Source organism: Crassostrea angulata, chromosome 8, assembly GCF_025612915.1.
Source record: "Crassostrea angulata isolate pt1a10 chromosome 8, ASM2561291v2, whole genome shotgun sequence".
In the NCBI taxonomy this organism is placed as follows: Eukaryota; Metazoa; Mollusca; class Bivalvia; order Ostreida; family Ostreidae; genus Magallana; species Magallana angulata.
This window is the reverse complement of record NC_069118.1, coordinates 20,230,541-20,243,324: the sequence shown is the minus strand read 5'-3', so window position 1 is coordinate 20,243,324 and position 12,784 is coordinate 20,230,541. Positions and strand designations below refer to the sequence as shown.

At 39.1% G+C, this 12,784-nt stretch overlaps 12 non-coding genes across 12 annotated transcripts; all 12 read right to left on the bottom strand.

Moving 5' to 3' along the window:
• Positions 1-474: 474 nt before the first annotated feature.
• LOC128161859 (U1 spliceosomal RNA) lies at positions 475-638 on the bottom strand. The gene has a single exon (XR_008240462.1). It is a non-coding gene; the product is annotated as a U1 spliceosomal RNA (small nuclear RNA).
• A 659-nt stretch (positions 639-1,297) lies between these two features.
• Positions 1,298-1,406, bottom strand: LOC128161972 (U6 spliceosomal RNA). Its single transcript, XR_008240565.1, has one exon. It is a non-coding gene; the product is annotated as a U6 spliceosomal RNA (small nuclear RNA).
• Positions 1,407-2,554: 1,148 nt separating this feature from the next.
• Positions 2,555-2,718, bottom strand: LOC128161857 (U1 spliceosomal RNA). Its single transcript, XR_008240461.1, has one exon. It is a non-coding gene; the product is annotated as a U1 spliceosomal RNA (small nuclear RNA).
• A 661-nt stretch (positions 2,719-3,379) lies between these two features.
• Positions 3,380-3,488, bottom strand: LOC128161971 (U6 spliceosomal RNA). Its single transcript, XR_008240564.1, has one exon. It is a non-coding gene; the product is annotated as a U6 spliceosomal RNA (small nuclear RNA).
• Positions 3,489-4,632: 1,144 nt separating this feature from the next.
• Positions 4,633-4,796, bottom strand: LOC128161856 (U1 spliceosomal RNA). Its single transcript, XR_008240460.1, has one exon. It is a non-coding gene; the product is annotated as a U1 spliceosomal RNA (small nuclear RNA).
• Positions 4,797-5,451: 655 nt separating this feature from the next.
• On the bottom strand, positions 5,452-5,560 carry LOC128161970 (U6 spliceosomal RNA). The gene has a single exon (XR_008240563.1). It is a non-coding gene; the product is annotated as a U6 spliceosomal RNA (small nuclear RNA).
• A 1,142-nt stretch (positions 5,561-6,702) lies between these two features.
• On the bottom strand, positions 6,703-6,866 carry LOC128161855 (U1 spliceosomal RNA). The gene has a single exon (XR_008240459.1). It is a non-coding gene; the product is annotated as a U1 spliceosomal RNA (small nuclear RNA).
• Positions 6,867-7,580: 714 nt separating this feature from the next.
• LOC128161969 (U6 spliceosomal RNA) lies at positions 7,581-7,689 on the bottom strand. Its single transcript, XR_008240562.1, has one exon. It is a non-coding gene; the product is annotated as a U6 spliceosomal RNA (small nuclear RNA).
• A 1,142-nt stretch (positions 7,690-8,831) lies between these two features.
• LOC128161854 (U1 spliceosomal RNA) lies at positions 8,832-8,995 on the bottom strand. The gene has a single exon (XR_008240458.1). It is a non-coding gene; the product is annotated as a U1 spliceosomal RNA (small nuclear RNA).
• A 714-nt stretch (positions 8,996-9,709) lies between these two features.
• Positions 9,710-9,818, bottom strand: LOC128161968 (U6 spliceosomal RNA). The gene has a single exon (XR_008240561.1). It is a non-coding gene; the product is annotated as a U6 spliceosomal RNA (small nuclear RNA).
• A 1,142-nt stretch (positions 9,819-10,960) lies between these two features.
• On the bottom strand, positions 10,961-11,124 carry LOC128161853 (U1 spliceosomal RNA). Its single transcript, XR_008240457.1, has one exon. It is a non-coding gene; the product is annotated as a U1 spliceosomal RNA (small nuclear RNA).
• A 714-nt stretch (positions 11,125-11,838) lies between these two features.
• Positions 11,839-11,947, bottom strand: LOC128161966 (U6 spliceosomal RNA). The gene has a single exon (XR_008240559.1). It is a non-coding gene; the product is annotated as a U6 spliceosomal RNA (small nuclear RNA).
• Positions 11,948-12,784: the final 837 nt, after the last annotated feature.

Here is a 12,784-nt window from a genome sequence, read left to right as displayed (position 1 = left end):
GTATATGCTGTTTCACACAAAATCACATCTCTTTCGCGACTGGATGACAATTTTCAAACTTTGTTGTCACGAGCTCGACGTCACAATGAAATATACGCATACACACGGGTCCACAGTCAAAGGGATGCAACTCCTTCTTTTCCTTTGCACAAAGCTTGTGAAAATATCGCGAACTGGCGCTGATCTCTCTCGAAAAAAAATTGCCTGTCAGTGAAACAGTAATGTTTACACCTAAATTAAAATTAATATTAGCACACACATTAACCAAGTAACCAACGCTATTATCAAAAAATAAAGTGGATACACTGATGTCCCGTGTAGTTACATGTAAAAATAAATAATTATACATATTTACTGAATTAATTTCTTCCACACTAATCTAAGCTGTTTGCGGTGACTTGCTTTTAAGATTCGATGATATGAATTTCCATAAGGTGTCAAATTGTGTGTGTTCTTTTATATTGAATTTTATACCAGGGGTTAGCGCGAACGCAGACCCCCACACTAAAAAATTACGTGCCCGAGTCGCCCGCATTTGGGGCGATCGCAGGGTTCAGCCTATCCGGAGTGCAATGGAATGGCCTCGCCCTGGAGGGACCCCCTTGATGATCAGGGTGCCCTCTGCACCAGGTAAGTATGATTTGAATGCGGCTAAAGAAGAATTTCAAGCTACGAAGTTGTAATAAAAAGAAGTGTTTAGTGAACTGCATGTACCGCAACAGCAAATTTCAAACACAAATCATCCCAAATAATACATTTTGTCTACACAATTACATAGTTTACAACATTTTCTCACATCTCTGCAACAATTTAACAGCTCACACACTCCCTGTCAAGTCTGAATACGCCCCGTCCGATTTTTCTTAACACAACGTATGACAAACGTTTCGCCGCGTACATGTAGATATGTATTAGGAGAAAGACCATACATTTTGCTTGAAGTAAATACAGCATTTCATGGACAAATAATTCCCTAAAAAGCGCATATCCGTTTCAAAATCTAAACTTACACATGTATCTTGTCAGTAGCATCGTTATCTAAAATAGCACTGTGTAAAACCAGGACCAGCCTGTTCGGGCGGGTGTGGGGCGTTTTTTTTTTTTTTTTTTTTTTTTTTTTTTTTTTTTTTGAATAAAAGAAAAATATGGAACGCTTCACGAATTCGCGTGCCATCCTTGCTTGCGCTACATACTCCCCAATCTTCGTGGTATCGTTCCAATTTCTCGACCAATCAGATTGTCCCCTCATTCCAATTCCTATTCCAATTCCTATTCCAATTTTTTTGAATAAAAAAAGAAAAATATGGAACGCTTCACGAATTTGCGTGTCATCCTTGCGCAGGGGCCATGCTAATCTTCTCTGTATCGTTCCAATTTTAATATATGTACTGCCGAAAAGCAAGTACAAGTACTTGTACCGTCCCGCGGGAATAAGTACTAAGCTTTGAATAGTATACTGAAACAGCGCGTTCAAATATCTACATACTGTAAACACCATGATTACGTATATATAACGTAACAGGGACGACAACTGTGGTCTCTGTACCGGTGGTATAGTAATAGAATATGATTAGTAAAACTAAGTACCAGCGGTATAAAAAGAGGGATGGCGGTGGCGGATGGGGGTGGCATTCAATATTTGACCTCCGTTTTAGCGATTGATTACAAAAAATCAATCCCAATGACCTCATGAAGTGAAATGTCAGTTCGATGGCACATTTATAATTCTCTTTCTTCTGGTATGCAAGTTTTCCTCCCAAGCCCCATATTAATAATTGCAACCCCACCCTCCCTATCTACCCTAGACACGCCCAGCATTGTACATTCACACATAGTGCAATGCGCGTTACTTGACTATACGTGAAGATGAATGGTTCAATTTGAATAAACTAGGTATACAGATGCATGCTGACTGAGAAATTATTGCACTGTTTTAAATACTGAAATACATTTACATTAATCTTACCGCGTTTGATCCTAGAAACTTAATACAATCCGATAGAATGGGCCCAGTGTATGTCCGAAAAGCGGTCACTTACTAGCATATTCCATTTCCCGTTAAGCTAAATCGAAGCTGGGTGTATATGCTGTTTCACACAAAATCACATCTCTTTCGCGACTGGATGACAATTTTCAAACTTTGTTGTCACGAGCTCGACGTCACAATGAAATATACGCATACACACGGGTCCACAGTCAAAGGGATGCAACTCCTTCTTTTCCTTTGCACAAAGCTTGTGAAAATATCGCGAACTGGCGCTGATCTCTCTCGAAAAAAAATTGCCTGTCAGTGAAACAGTAATGTTTACACCTAAATTAAAATTAATATTAGCACACACATTAACCAAGTAACCAACGCTATTATCAAAAAATAAAGTGGATACACTGATGTCCCGTGTAGTTACATGTAAAAATAAATAATTATACATATTTACTGAATTAATTTCTTCCACACTAATCTAAGCTGTTTGCGGTGACTTGCTTTTAAGATTCGATGATATGAATTTCCATAAGGTGTCAAATTGTGTGTGTTCTTTTATATTGAATTTTATACCAGGGGTTAGCGCGAACGCAGACCCCCACACTAAAAAATTACGTGCCCGAGTCGCCCGCATTTGGGGCGATCGCAGGGTTCAGCCTATCCGGAGTGCAATGGAATGGCCTCGCCCTGGAGGGACCCCCTTGATGATCAGGGTGCCCTCTGCACCAGGTAAGTATGATTTGAATGCGGCTAAAGAAGAATTTCAAGCTACGAAGTTGTAATAAAAAGAAGTGTTTAGTGAACTGCATGTACCGCAACAGCAAATTTCAAACACAAATCATCCCAAATAATACATTTTGTCTACACAATTACATAGTTTACAACATTTTCTCACATCTCTGCAACAATTTAACAGCTCACACACTCCCTGTCAAGTCTGAATACGCCCCGTCCGATTTTTCTTAACACAACGTATGACAAACGTTTCGCCGCGTACATGTAGATATGTATTAGGAGAAAGACCATACATTTTGCTTGAAGTAAATACAGCATTTCATGGACAAATAATTCCCTAAAAAGCGCATATCCGTTTCAAAATCTAAACTTACACATGTATCTTGTCAGTAGCATCGTTATCTAAAATAGCACTGTGTAAAACCAGGACCAGCCTGTTCGGCGCGGGTGTGGGGGCGTTTTTTTTTTTTTTTTTTTTTTTTTTTTTTTTTTTTTTGAATAAAAGAAAAATATGGAACGCTTCACGAATTCGCGTGCCATCCTTGCTTGCGCTACATACTCCCCAATCTTCGTGGTATCGTTCCAATTTCTCGACCAATCAGATTGTCCCCTCATTCCAATTCCTATTCCAATTCCTATTCCAATTTTTTTGAATAAAAAAAGAAAAATATGGAACGCTTCACGAATTTGCGTGTCATCCTTGCGCAGGGGCCATGCTAATCTTCTCTGTATCGTTCCAATTTTAATATATGTACTGCCGAAAAGCAAGTACAAGTACTTGTACCGTCCCGCGGGAATAAGTACTAAGCTTTGAATAGTATACTGAAACAGCGCGTTCAAATATCTACATACTGTAAACACCATGATTACGTATATATAACGTAACAGGGACGACAACTGTGGTCTCTGTACCGGTGGTATAGTAATAGAATATGATTAGTAAAAGTACCAGCGGTATAAAAAGAGGGATGGCGGTGGCGGATGGGGGTGGCATTCAATATTTGACCTCCGTTTTAGCGATTGATTACAAAAAATCAATCCCAATGACCTCATGAAGTGAAATGTCAGTTCGATGGCACATTTATAATTCTCTTTCTTCTGGTATGCAAGTTTTCCTCCCAAGCCCCATATTAATAATTGCAACCCCACCCTCCCTATCTACCCTAGACACGCCCAGCATTGTACATTCACACATAGTGCAATGCGCGTTACTTGACTATACGTGAAGATGAATGGTTCAATTTGAATAAACTAGGTATACAGATGCATGCTGACTGAGAAATTATTGCACTGTTTTAAATACTGAAATACATTTACATTAATCTTACCGCGTTTGATCCTAGAAACTTAATACAATCCGATAGAATGGGCCCAGTGTATGTCCGAAAAGCGGTCACTTACTAGCATATTCCATTTCCCGTTAAGCTAAATCGAAGCTGGGTGTATATGCTGTTTCACACAAAATCACATCTCTTTCGCGACTGGATGACAATTTTCAAACTTTGTTGTCACGAGCTCGACGTCACAATGAAATATACGCATACACACGGGTCCACAGTCAAAGGGATGCAACTCCTTCTTTTCCTTTGCACAAAGCTTGTGAAAATATCGCGAACTGGCGCTGATCTCTCTCGAAAAAAAATTGCCTGTCAGTGAAACAGTAATGTTTACACCTAAATTAAAATTAATATTAGCACACACATTAACCAAGTAACCAACGCTATTATCAAAAAATAAAGTGGATACACTGATGTCCCGTGTAGTTACATGTAAAAATAAATAATTATACATATTTACTGAATTAATTTCTTCCACACTAATCTAAGCTGTTTGCGGTGACTTGCTTTTAAGATTCGATGATATGAATTTCCATAAGGTGTCAAATTGTGTGTGTTCTTTTATATTGAATTTTATACCAGGGGTTAGCGCGAACGCAGACCCCCACACTAAAAAATTACGTGCCCGAGTCGCCCGCATTTGGGGCGATCGCAGGGTTCAGCCTATCCGGAGTGCAATGGAATGGCCTCGCCCTGGAGGGACCCCCTTGATGATCAGGGTGCCCTCTGCACCAGGTAAGTATGATTTGAATGCGGCTAAAGAAGAATTTCAAGCTACGAAGTTGTAATAAAAAGAAGTGTTTAGTGAACTGCATGTACCGCAACAGCAAATTTCAAACACAAATCATCCCAAATAATACATTTTGTCTACACAATTACATAGTTTACAACATTTTCTCACATCTCTGCAACAATTTAACAGCTCACACACTCCCTGTCAAGTCTGAATACGCCCCGTCCGATTTTTCTTAACACAACGTATGACAAACGTTTCGCCGCGTACATGTAGATATGTATTAGGAGAAAGACCATACATTTTGCTTGAAGTAAATACAGCATTTCATGGACAAATAATTCCCTAAAAAGCGCATATCCGTTTCAAAATCTAAACTTACACATGTATCTTGTCAGTAGCATCGTTATCTAAAATAGCACTGTGTAAAACCAGGACCAGCCTGTTCGGGCGGGTGTGGGGCGTTTTTTTTTTTTTTTTTTTTTTTTTTTTTTTTTTTTTTGAATAAAAGAAAAATATGGAACGCTTCACGAATTCGCGTGCCATCCTTGCTTGCGCTACATACTCCCCAATCTTCGTGGTATCGTTCCAATTTCTCGACCAATCAGATTGTCCCCTCATTCCAATTTCATTCCAATTCCTATTCCAATTTTTTTGAATAAAAGAAAAATATGGAACGCTTCACGAATTTGCGTGTCATCCTTGCGCAGGGGCCATGCTAATCTTCTCTGTATCGTTCCAATTTTAATATATGTACTGCCGAAAAGCAAGTACAAGTACTTGTACCGTCCCGCGGGAATAAGTACTAAGCTTTGAATAGTATACTGAAACAGCGCGTTCAAATATCTACATACTGTAAACACCATGATTACGTATATATAACGTAACAGGGACGACAACTGTGGTCTCTGTACCGGTGGTATAGTAATAGAATATGATTAGTAAAACTAAGTACCAGCGGTATAAAAAGAGGGATGGCGGTGGCGGATGGGGATGGCATTCAATATTTGACCTCCGTTTTAGCGATTGATTACAAAAAATCAATCCCAATGACCTCATGAAGTGAAATGTCAGTTCGATGGCACATTTATAATTCTCTTTCTTCTGGTATGCAAGTTTTCCTCCCAAAACCCATATTAATAATTGCAACCCCACCCTCCCTATCTACCCTAGACACGCCCAGCATTGTACATTCACACATAGTGCAATGCGCGTTACTTGACTATACGTGAAGATGAATGGTTCAATTTGAATAAACTAGGTATACAGATGCATGCTGACTGAGAAATTATTGCACTGTTTTAAATACTGAAATACATTTACATTAATCTTACCGCGTTTGATCCTAGAAACTTAATACAATCCAATAGAATGGGCCCAGTGTATGTCCGAAAAGCGGTCACTTACTAGCATATTCCATTTCCCGTTAAGCTAAATCGAAGCTGGGTGTATATGCTGTTTCACACAAAATCACATCTCTTTCGCGACAATTTTCAAACTTTGTTGTCACGAGCTCGACGTCACAATGAAATATACGCATACACACGGGTCCACAGTCAAAGGGATGCAACTCCTTCTTTTCCTTTGCACAAAGCTTGTGAAAATATCGCGAACTGGCGCTGATCTCTCGAAAAAAATTTGCCTGTCAGTGAAACAGTAATGTTTACACCTAAATTAAAATTAATATTAGCACACACATTAACCAAGTAACCAACGCTATTATCAAAAAATAAAGTGGATACACTGCATGATGTCCCGTGTAGTTACATGTAAAAATAAATAATTATACATATTTACTGAATTAATTTCTTCCACACTAATCTAAGCTGTTTGCGGTGACTTGCTTTTAAGATTCGGTGATATAAATTTCCATAAGGTGTCAAATTGTGTGTGTTCTTTTATATTGAATTTTATACCAGGGGTTAGCGCGAACGCAGACCCCCACACTAAAAAATTACGTGCCCGAGTCGCCCGCATTTGGGGCGATCGCAGGGTTCAGCCTATCCGGAGTGCAATGGAATGGCCTCGCCCTGGAGGGACCCCCTTGATGATCAGGGTGCCCTCTGCACCAGGTAAGTATGATTTGAATGCGGCCAAAGAAGAATTTCAAGCTACGAAGTTGTAACAAAAAGAAGTGTTTAGTGAACTGCATGTACCGCAACAGCAAATTTCAAACACAAATCATCCCAAATAATACATTTTGTCTACACAATTACATAGTTTACAACATTTTCTCACATCTCTGCAACAATTTAACAGCTCACACACTCCCTGTCAAGTCTGAATACGCCCCGTCCGATTTTTCTTAACACAACGTATGACAAACGTTTCGCCGCGTACATGTAGATATGTATTAGGAGAAAGACCATACATTCTGCTTGAAGTAAATACAGCATTTCATGGACAAATAATTCCCTAAAAAGCGCATATCCGTTCAAAATCTAAACTTACACATGTATCTTGTCAGTAGCATCGTTATCTAAAATAGCACTGTGTAAAACCAGGACCAGCCTGTTCGGGCGGGTGTGGGGCTTTTTTTTTTTTTTTTTTTTTTTTTTTTTGTTTTTTTTTTTATGTTTTTTTTTTTTTTTTTTTTTTTTTGGGGGGGGGGGGGGGGGAAATAAAAGAAAAATATGGGGAACGCTTCACGAATTCGCGTGTCATCCTTGCTTGCGCTACATACTCCCCAATCTTCGTGGTATCGTTCCAATTTCTCGACCAATCAGATTGTCCCCTCATTCCAATTTCATTCCAATTTCATTCCAATTCCTATTCCAATTTTTTTGAATAAAAGAAAAATATGGAACGCTTCACGAATTTGCGTGTCATCCTTGCGCAGGGGCCATGCTAATCTTCTCTGTATCGTTCCAATTTTAATATATGTACTGCCGAAAAGCAAGTACAAGTACTTGTACCGTCCCGCGGGAATAAGTACTAAGCTTTGAATAGTATACTGAAACAGCGCGTTCAAATATCTACATACTGTAAACACCATGATTACGTATATATAACGTAACAGGGACGACAACTGTGGTCTCTGTACCGGTGGTATAGTAATAGAATATGATTAGTAAAACTAAGTACCAGCGGTATAAAAAGAGGGATGGCGGTGGCGGATGGGGATGGCATTCAATATTTGACCTCCGTTTTAGCGATTGATTACAAAAAATCAATCCCAATGACCTCATGAAGTGAAATGTCAGTTCGATGGCACATTTATAATTCTCTTTCTTCTGGTATGCAAGTTTTCCTCCCAAAACCCATATTAATAATTGCAACCCCACCCTCCCTATCTACCCTAGACACGCCCAGCATTGTACATTCACACATAGTGCAATGCGCGTTACTTGACTATACGTGAAGATGAATGGTTCAATTTGAATAAACTAGGTATACAGATGCATGCTGACTGAGAAATTATTGCACTGTTTTAAATACTGAAATACATTTACATTAATCTTACCGCGTTTGATCCTAGAAACTTAATACAATCCAATAGAATGGGCCCAGTGTATGTCCGAAAAGCGGTCACTTACTAGCATATTCCATTTCCCGTTAAGCTAAATCGAAGCTGGGTGTATATGCTGTTTCACACAAAATCACATCTCTTTCGCGACAATTTTCAAACTTTGTTGTCACGAGCTCGACGTCACAATGAAATATACGCATACACACGGGTCCACAGTCAAAGGGATGCAACTCCTTCTTTTCCTTTGCACAAAGCTTGTGAAAATATCGCGAACTGGCGCTGATCTCTCGAAAAAAATTTGCCTGTCAGTGAAACAGTAATGTTTACACCTAAATTAAAATTAATATTAGCACACACATTAACCAAGTAACCAACGCTATTATCAAAAAATAAAGTGGATACACTGCATGATGTCCCGTGTAGTTACATGTAAAAATAAATAATTATACATATTTACTGAATTAATTTCTTCCACACTAATCTAAGCTGTTTGCGGTGACTTGCTTTTAAGATTCGGTGATATAAATTTCCATAAGGTGTCAAATTGTGTGTGTTCTTTTATATTGAATTTTATACCAGGGGTTAGCGCGAACGCAGACCCCCACACTAAAAAATTACGTGCCCGAGTCGCCCGCATTTGGGGCGATCGCAGGGTTCAGCCTATCCGGAGTGCAATGGAATGGCCTCGCCCTGGAGGGACCCCCTTGATGATCAGGGTGCCCTCTGCACCAGGTAAGTATGATTTGAATGCGGCCAAAGAAGAATTTCAAGCTACGAAGTTGTAACAAAAAGAAGTGTTTAGTGAACTGCATGTACCGCAACAGCAAATTTCAAACACAAATCATCCCAAATAATACATTTTGTCTACACAATTACATAGTTTACAACATTTTCTCACATCTCTGCAACAATTTAACAGCTCACACACTCCCTGTCAAGTCTGAATACGCCCCGTCCGATTTTTCTTAACACAACGTATGACAAACGTTTCGCCGCGTACATGTAGATATGTATTAGGAGAAAGACCATACATTCTGCTTGAAGTAAATACAGCATTTCATGGACAAATAATTCCCTAAAAAGCGCATATCCGTTCAAAATCTAAACTTACACATGTATCTTGTCAGTAGCATCGTTATCTAAAATAGCACTGTGTAAAACCAGGACCAGCCTGTTCGGGCGGGTGTGGGGCTTTTTTTTTTTTTTTTTTTTTTTTTTTTTGTTTTTTTTTTTATGTTTTTTTTTTTTTTTTTTTTTTTTTGGGGGGGGGGGGGGGGGAAATAAAAGAAAAATATGGGGAACGCTTCACGAATTCGCGTGTCATCCTTGCTTGCGCTACATACTCCCCAATCTTCGTGGTATCGTTCCAATTTCTCGACCAATCAGATTGTCCCCTCATTCCAATTTCATTCCAATTTCATTCCAATTCCTATTCCAATTTTTTTGAATAAAAGAAAAATATGGAACGCTTCACGAATTTGCGTGTCATCCTTGCGCAGGGGCCATGCTAATCTTCTCTGTATCGTTCCAATTTTAATATATGTACTGCCGAAAAGCAAGTACAAGTACTTGTACCGTCCCGCGGGAATAAGTACTAAGCTTTGAATAGTATACTGAAACAGCGCGTTCAAATATCTACATACTGTAAACACCATGATTACGTATATATAACGTAACAGGGACGACAACTGTGGTCTCTGTACCGGTGGTATAGTAATAGAATATGATTAGTAAAACTAAGTACCAGCGGTATAAAAAGAGGGATGGCGGTGGCGGATGGGGATGGCATTCAATATTTGACCTCCGTTTTAGCGATTGATTACAAAAAATCAATCCCAATGACCTCATGAAGTGAAATGTCAGTTCGATGGCACATTTATAATTCTCTTTCTTCTGGTATGCAAGTTTTCCTCCCAAAACCCATATTAATAATTGCAACCCCACCCTCCCTATCTACCCTAGACACGCCCAGCATTGTACATTCACACATAGTGCAATGCGCGTTACTTGACTATACGTGAAGATGAATGGTTCAATTTGAATAAACTAGGTATACAGATGCATGCTGACTGAGAAATTATTGCACTGTTTTAAATACTGAAATACATTTACATTAATCTTACCGCGTTTGATCCTAGAAACTTAATACAATCCAATAGAATGGGCCCAGTGTATGTCCGAAAAGCGGTCACTTACTAGCATATTCCATTTCCCGTTAAGCTAAATCGAAGCTGGGTGTATATGCTGTTTCACACAAAATCACATCTCTTTCGCGACAATTTTCAAACTTTGTTGTCACGAGCTCGACGTCACAATGAAATATACGCATACACACGGGTCCACAGTCAAAGGGATGCAACTCCTTCTTTTCCTTTGCACAAAGCTTGTGAAAATATCGCGAACTGGCGCTGATCTCTCGAAAAAAATTTGCCTGTCAGTGAAACAGTAATGTTTACACCTAAATTAAAATTAATATTAGCACACACATTAACCAAGTAACCAACGCTATTATCAAAAAATAAAGTGGATACACTGCATGATGTCCCGTGTAGTTACATGTAAAAATAAATAATTATACATATTTACTGAATTAATTTCTTCCACACTAATCTAAGCTGTTTGCGGTGACTTGCTTTTAAGATTCGGTGATATAAATTTCCATAAGGTGTCAAATTGTGTGTGTTCTTTTATATTGAATTTTATACCAGGGGTTAGCGCGAACGCAGACCCCCACACTAAAAAATTACGTGCCCGAGTCGCCCGCATTTGGGGCGATCGCAGGGTTCAGCCTATCCGGAGTGCAATGGAATGGCCTCGCCCTGGAGGGACCCCCTTGATGATCAGGGTGCCCTCTGCACCAGGTAAGTATGATTTGAATGCGGCCAAAGAAGAATTTCAAGCTACGAAGTTGTAACAAAAAGAAGTGTTTAGTGAACTGCATGTACCGCAACAGCAAATTTCAAACACAAATCATCCCAAATAATACATTTTGTCTACACAATTACATAGTTTACAACATTTTCTCACATCTCTGCAACAATTTAACAGCTCACACACTCCCTGTCAAGTCTGAATACGCCCCGTCCGATTTTTCTTAACACAACGTATGACAAACGTTTCGCCGCGTACATGTAGATATGTATTAGGAGAAAGACCATACATTCTGCTTGAAGTAAATACAGCATTTCATGGACAAATAATTCCCTAAAAAGCGCATATCCGTTCAAAATCTAAACTTACACATGTATCTTGTCAGTAGCATCGTTATCTAAAATAGCACTGTGTAAAACCAGGACCAGCCTGTTCGGGCGGGTGTGGGGCTTTTTTTTTTTTTTTTTTTTTTTTTTTTTTGTTTTTTTTTTTATGTTTTTTTTTTTTTTTTTTTTTTTTTGGGGGGGGGGGGGGGGAAATAAAAGAAAAATATGGGGAACGCTTCACGAATTCGCGTGTCATCCTTGCTTGCGCTACATACTCCCCAATCTTCGTGGTATCGTTCCAATTTCTCGACCAATCAGATTGTCCCCTCATTCCAATTTCATTCCAATTTCATTCCAATTCCTATTCCAATTTTTTTGAATAAAAGAAAAATATGGAACGCTTCACGAATTTGCGTGTCATCCTTGCGCAGGGGCCATGCTAATCTTCTCTGTATCGTTCCAATTTTAATATATGTACTGCCGAAAAGCAAGTACAAGTACTTGTACCGTCCCGCGGGAATAAGTACTAAGCTTTGAATAGTATACTGAAACAGCGCGTTCAAATATCTACATACTGTAAACACCATGATTACGTATATATAACGTAACAGGGACGACAACTGTGGTCTCTGTACCGGTGGTATAGTAATAGAATATGATTAGTAAAACTAAGTACCAGCGGTATAAAAAGAGGGATGGCGGTGGCGGATGGGGATGGCATTCAATATTTGACCTCCGTTTTAGCGATTGATTACAAAAAATCAATCCCAATGACCTCATGAAGTGAAATGTCAGTTCGATGGCACATTTATAATTCTCTTTCTTCTGGTATGCAAGTTTTCCTCCCAAAACCCATATTAATAATTGCAACCCCACCCTCCCTATCTACCCTAGACACGCCCAGCATTGTACATTCACACATAGTGCAATGCGCGTTACTTGACTATACGTGAAGATGAATGGTTCAATTTGAATAAACTAGGTATACAGATGCATGCTGACTGAGAAATTATTGCACTGTTTTAAATACTGAAATACATTTACATTAATCTTACCGCGTTTGATCCTAGAAACTTAATACAATCCAATAGAATGGGCCCAGTGTATGTCCGAAAAGCGGTCACTTACTAGCATATTCCATTTCCCGTTAAGCTAAATCGAAGCTGGGTGTATATGCTGTTTCACACAAAATCACATCTCTTTCGCGACAATTTTCAAACTTTGTTGTCACGAGCTCGACGTCACAATGAAATATACGCATACACACGGGTCCACAGTCAAAGGGATGCAACTCCTTCTTTTCCTTTGCACAAAGCTTGTGAAAATATCGCG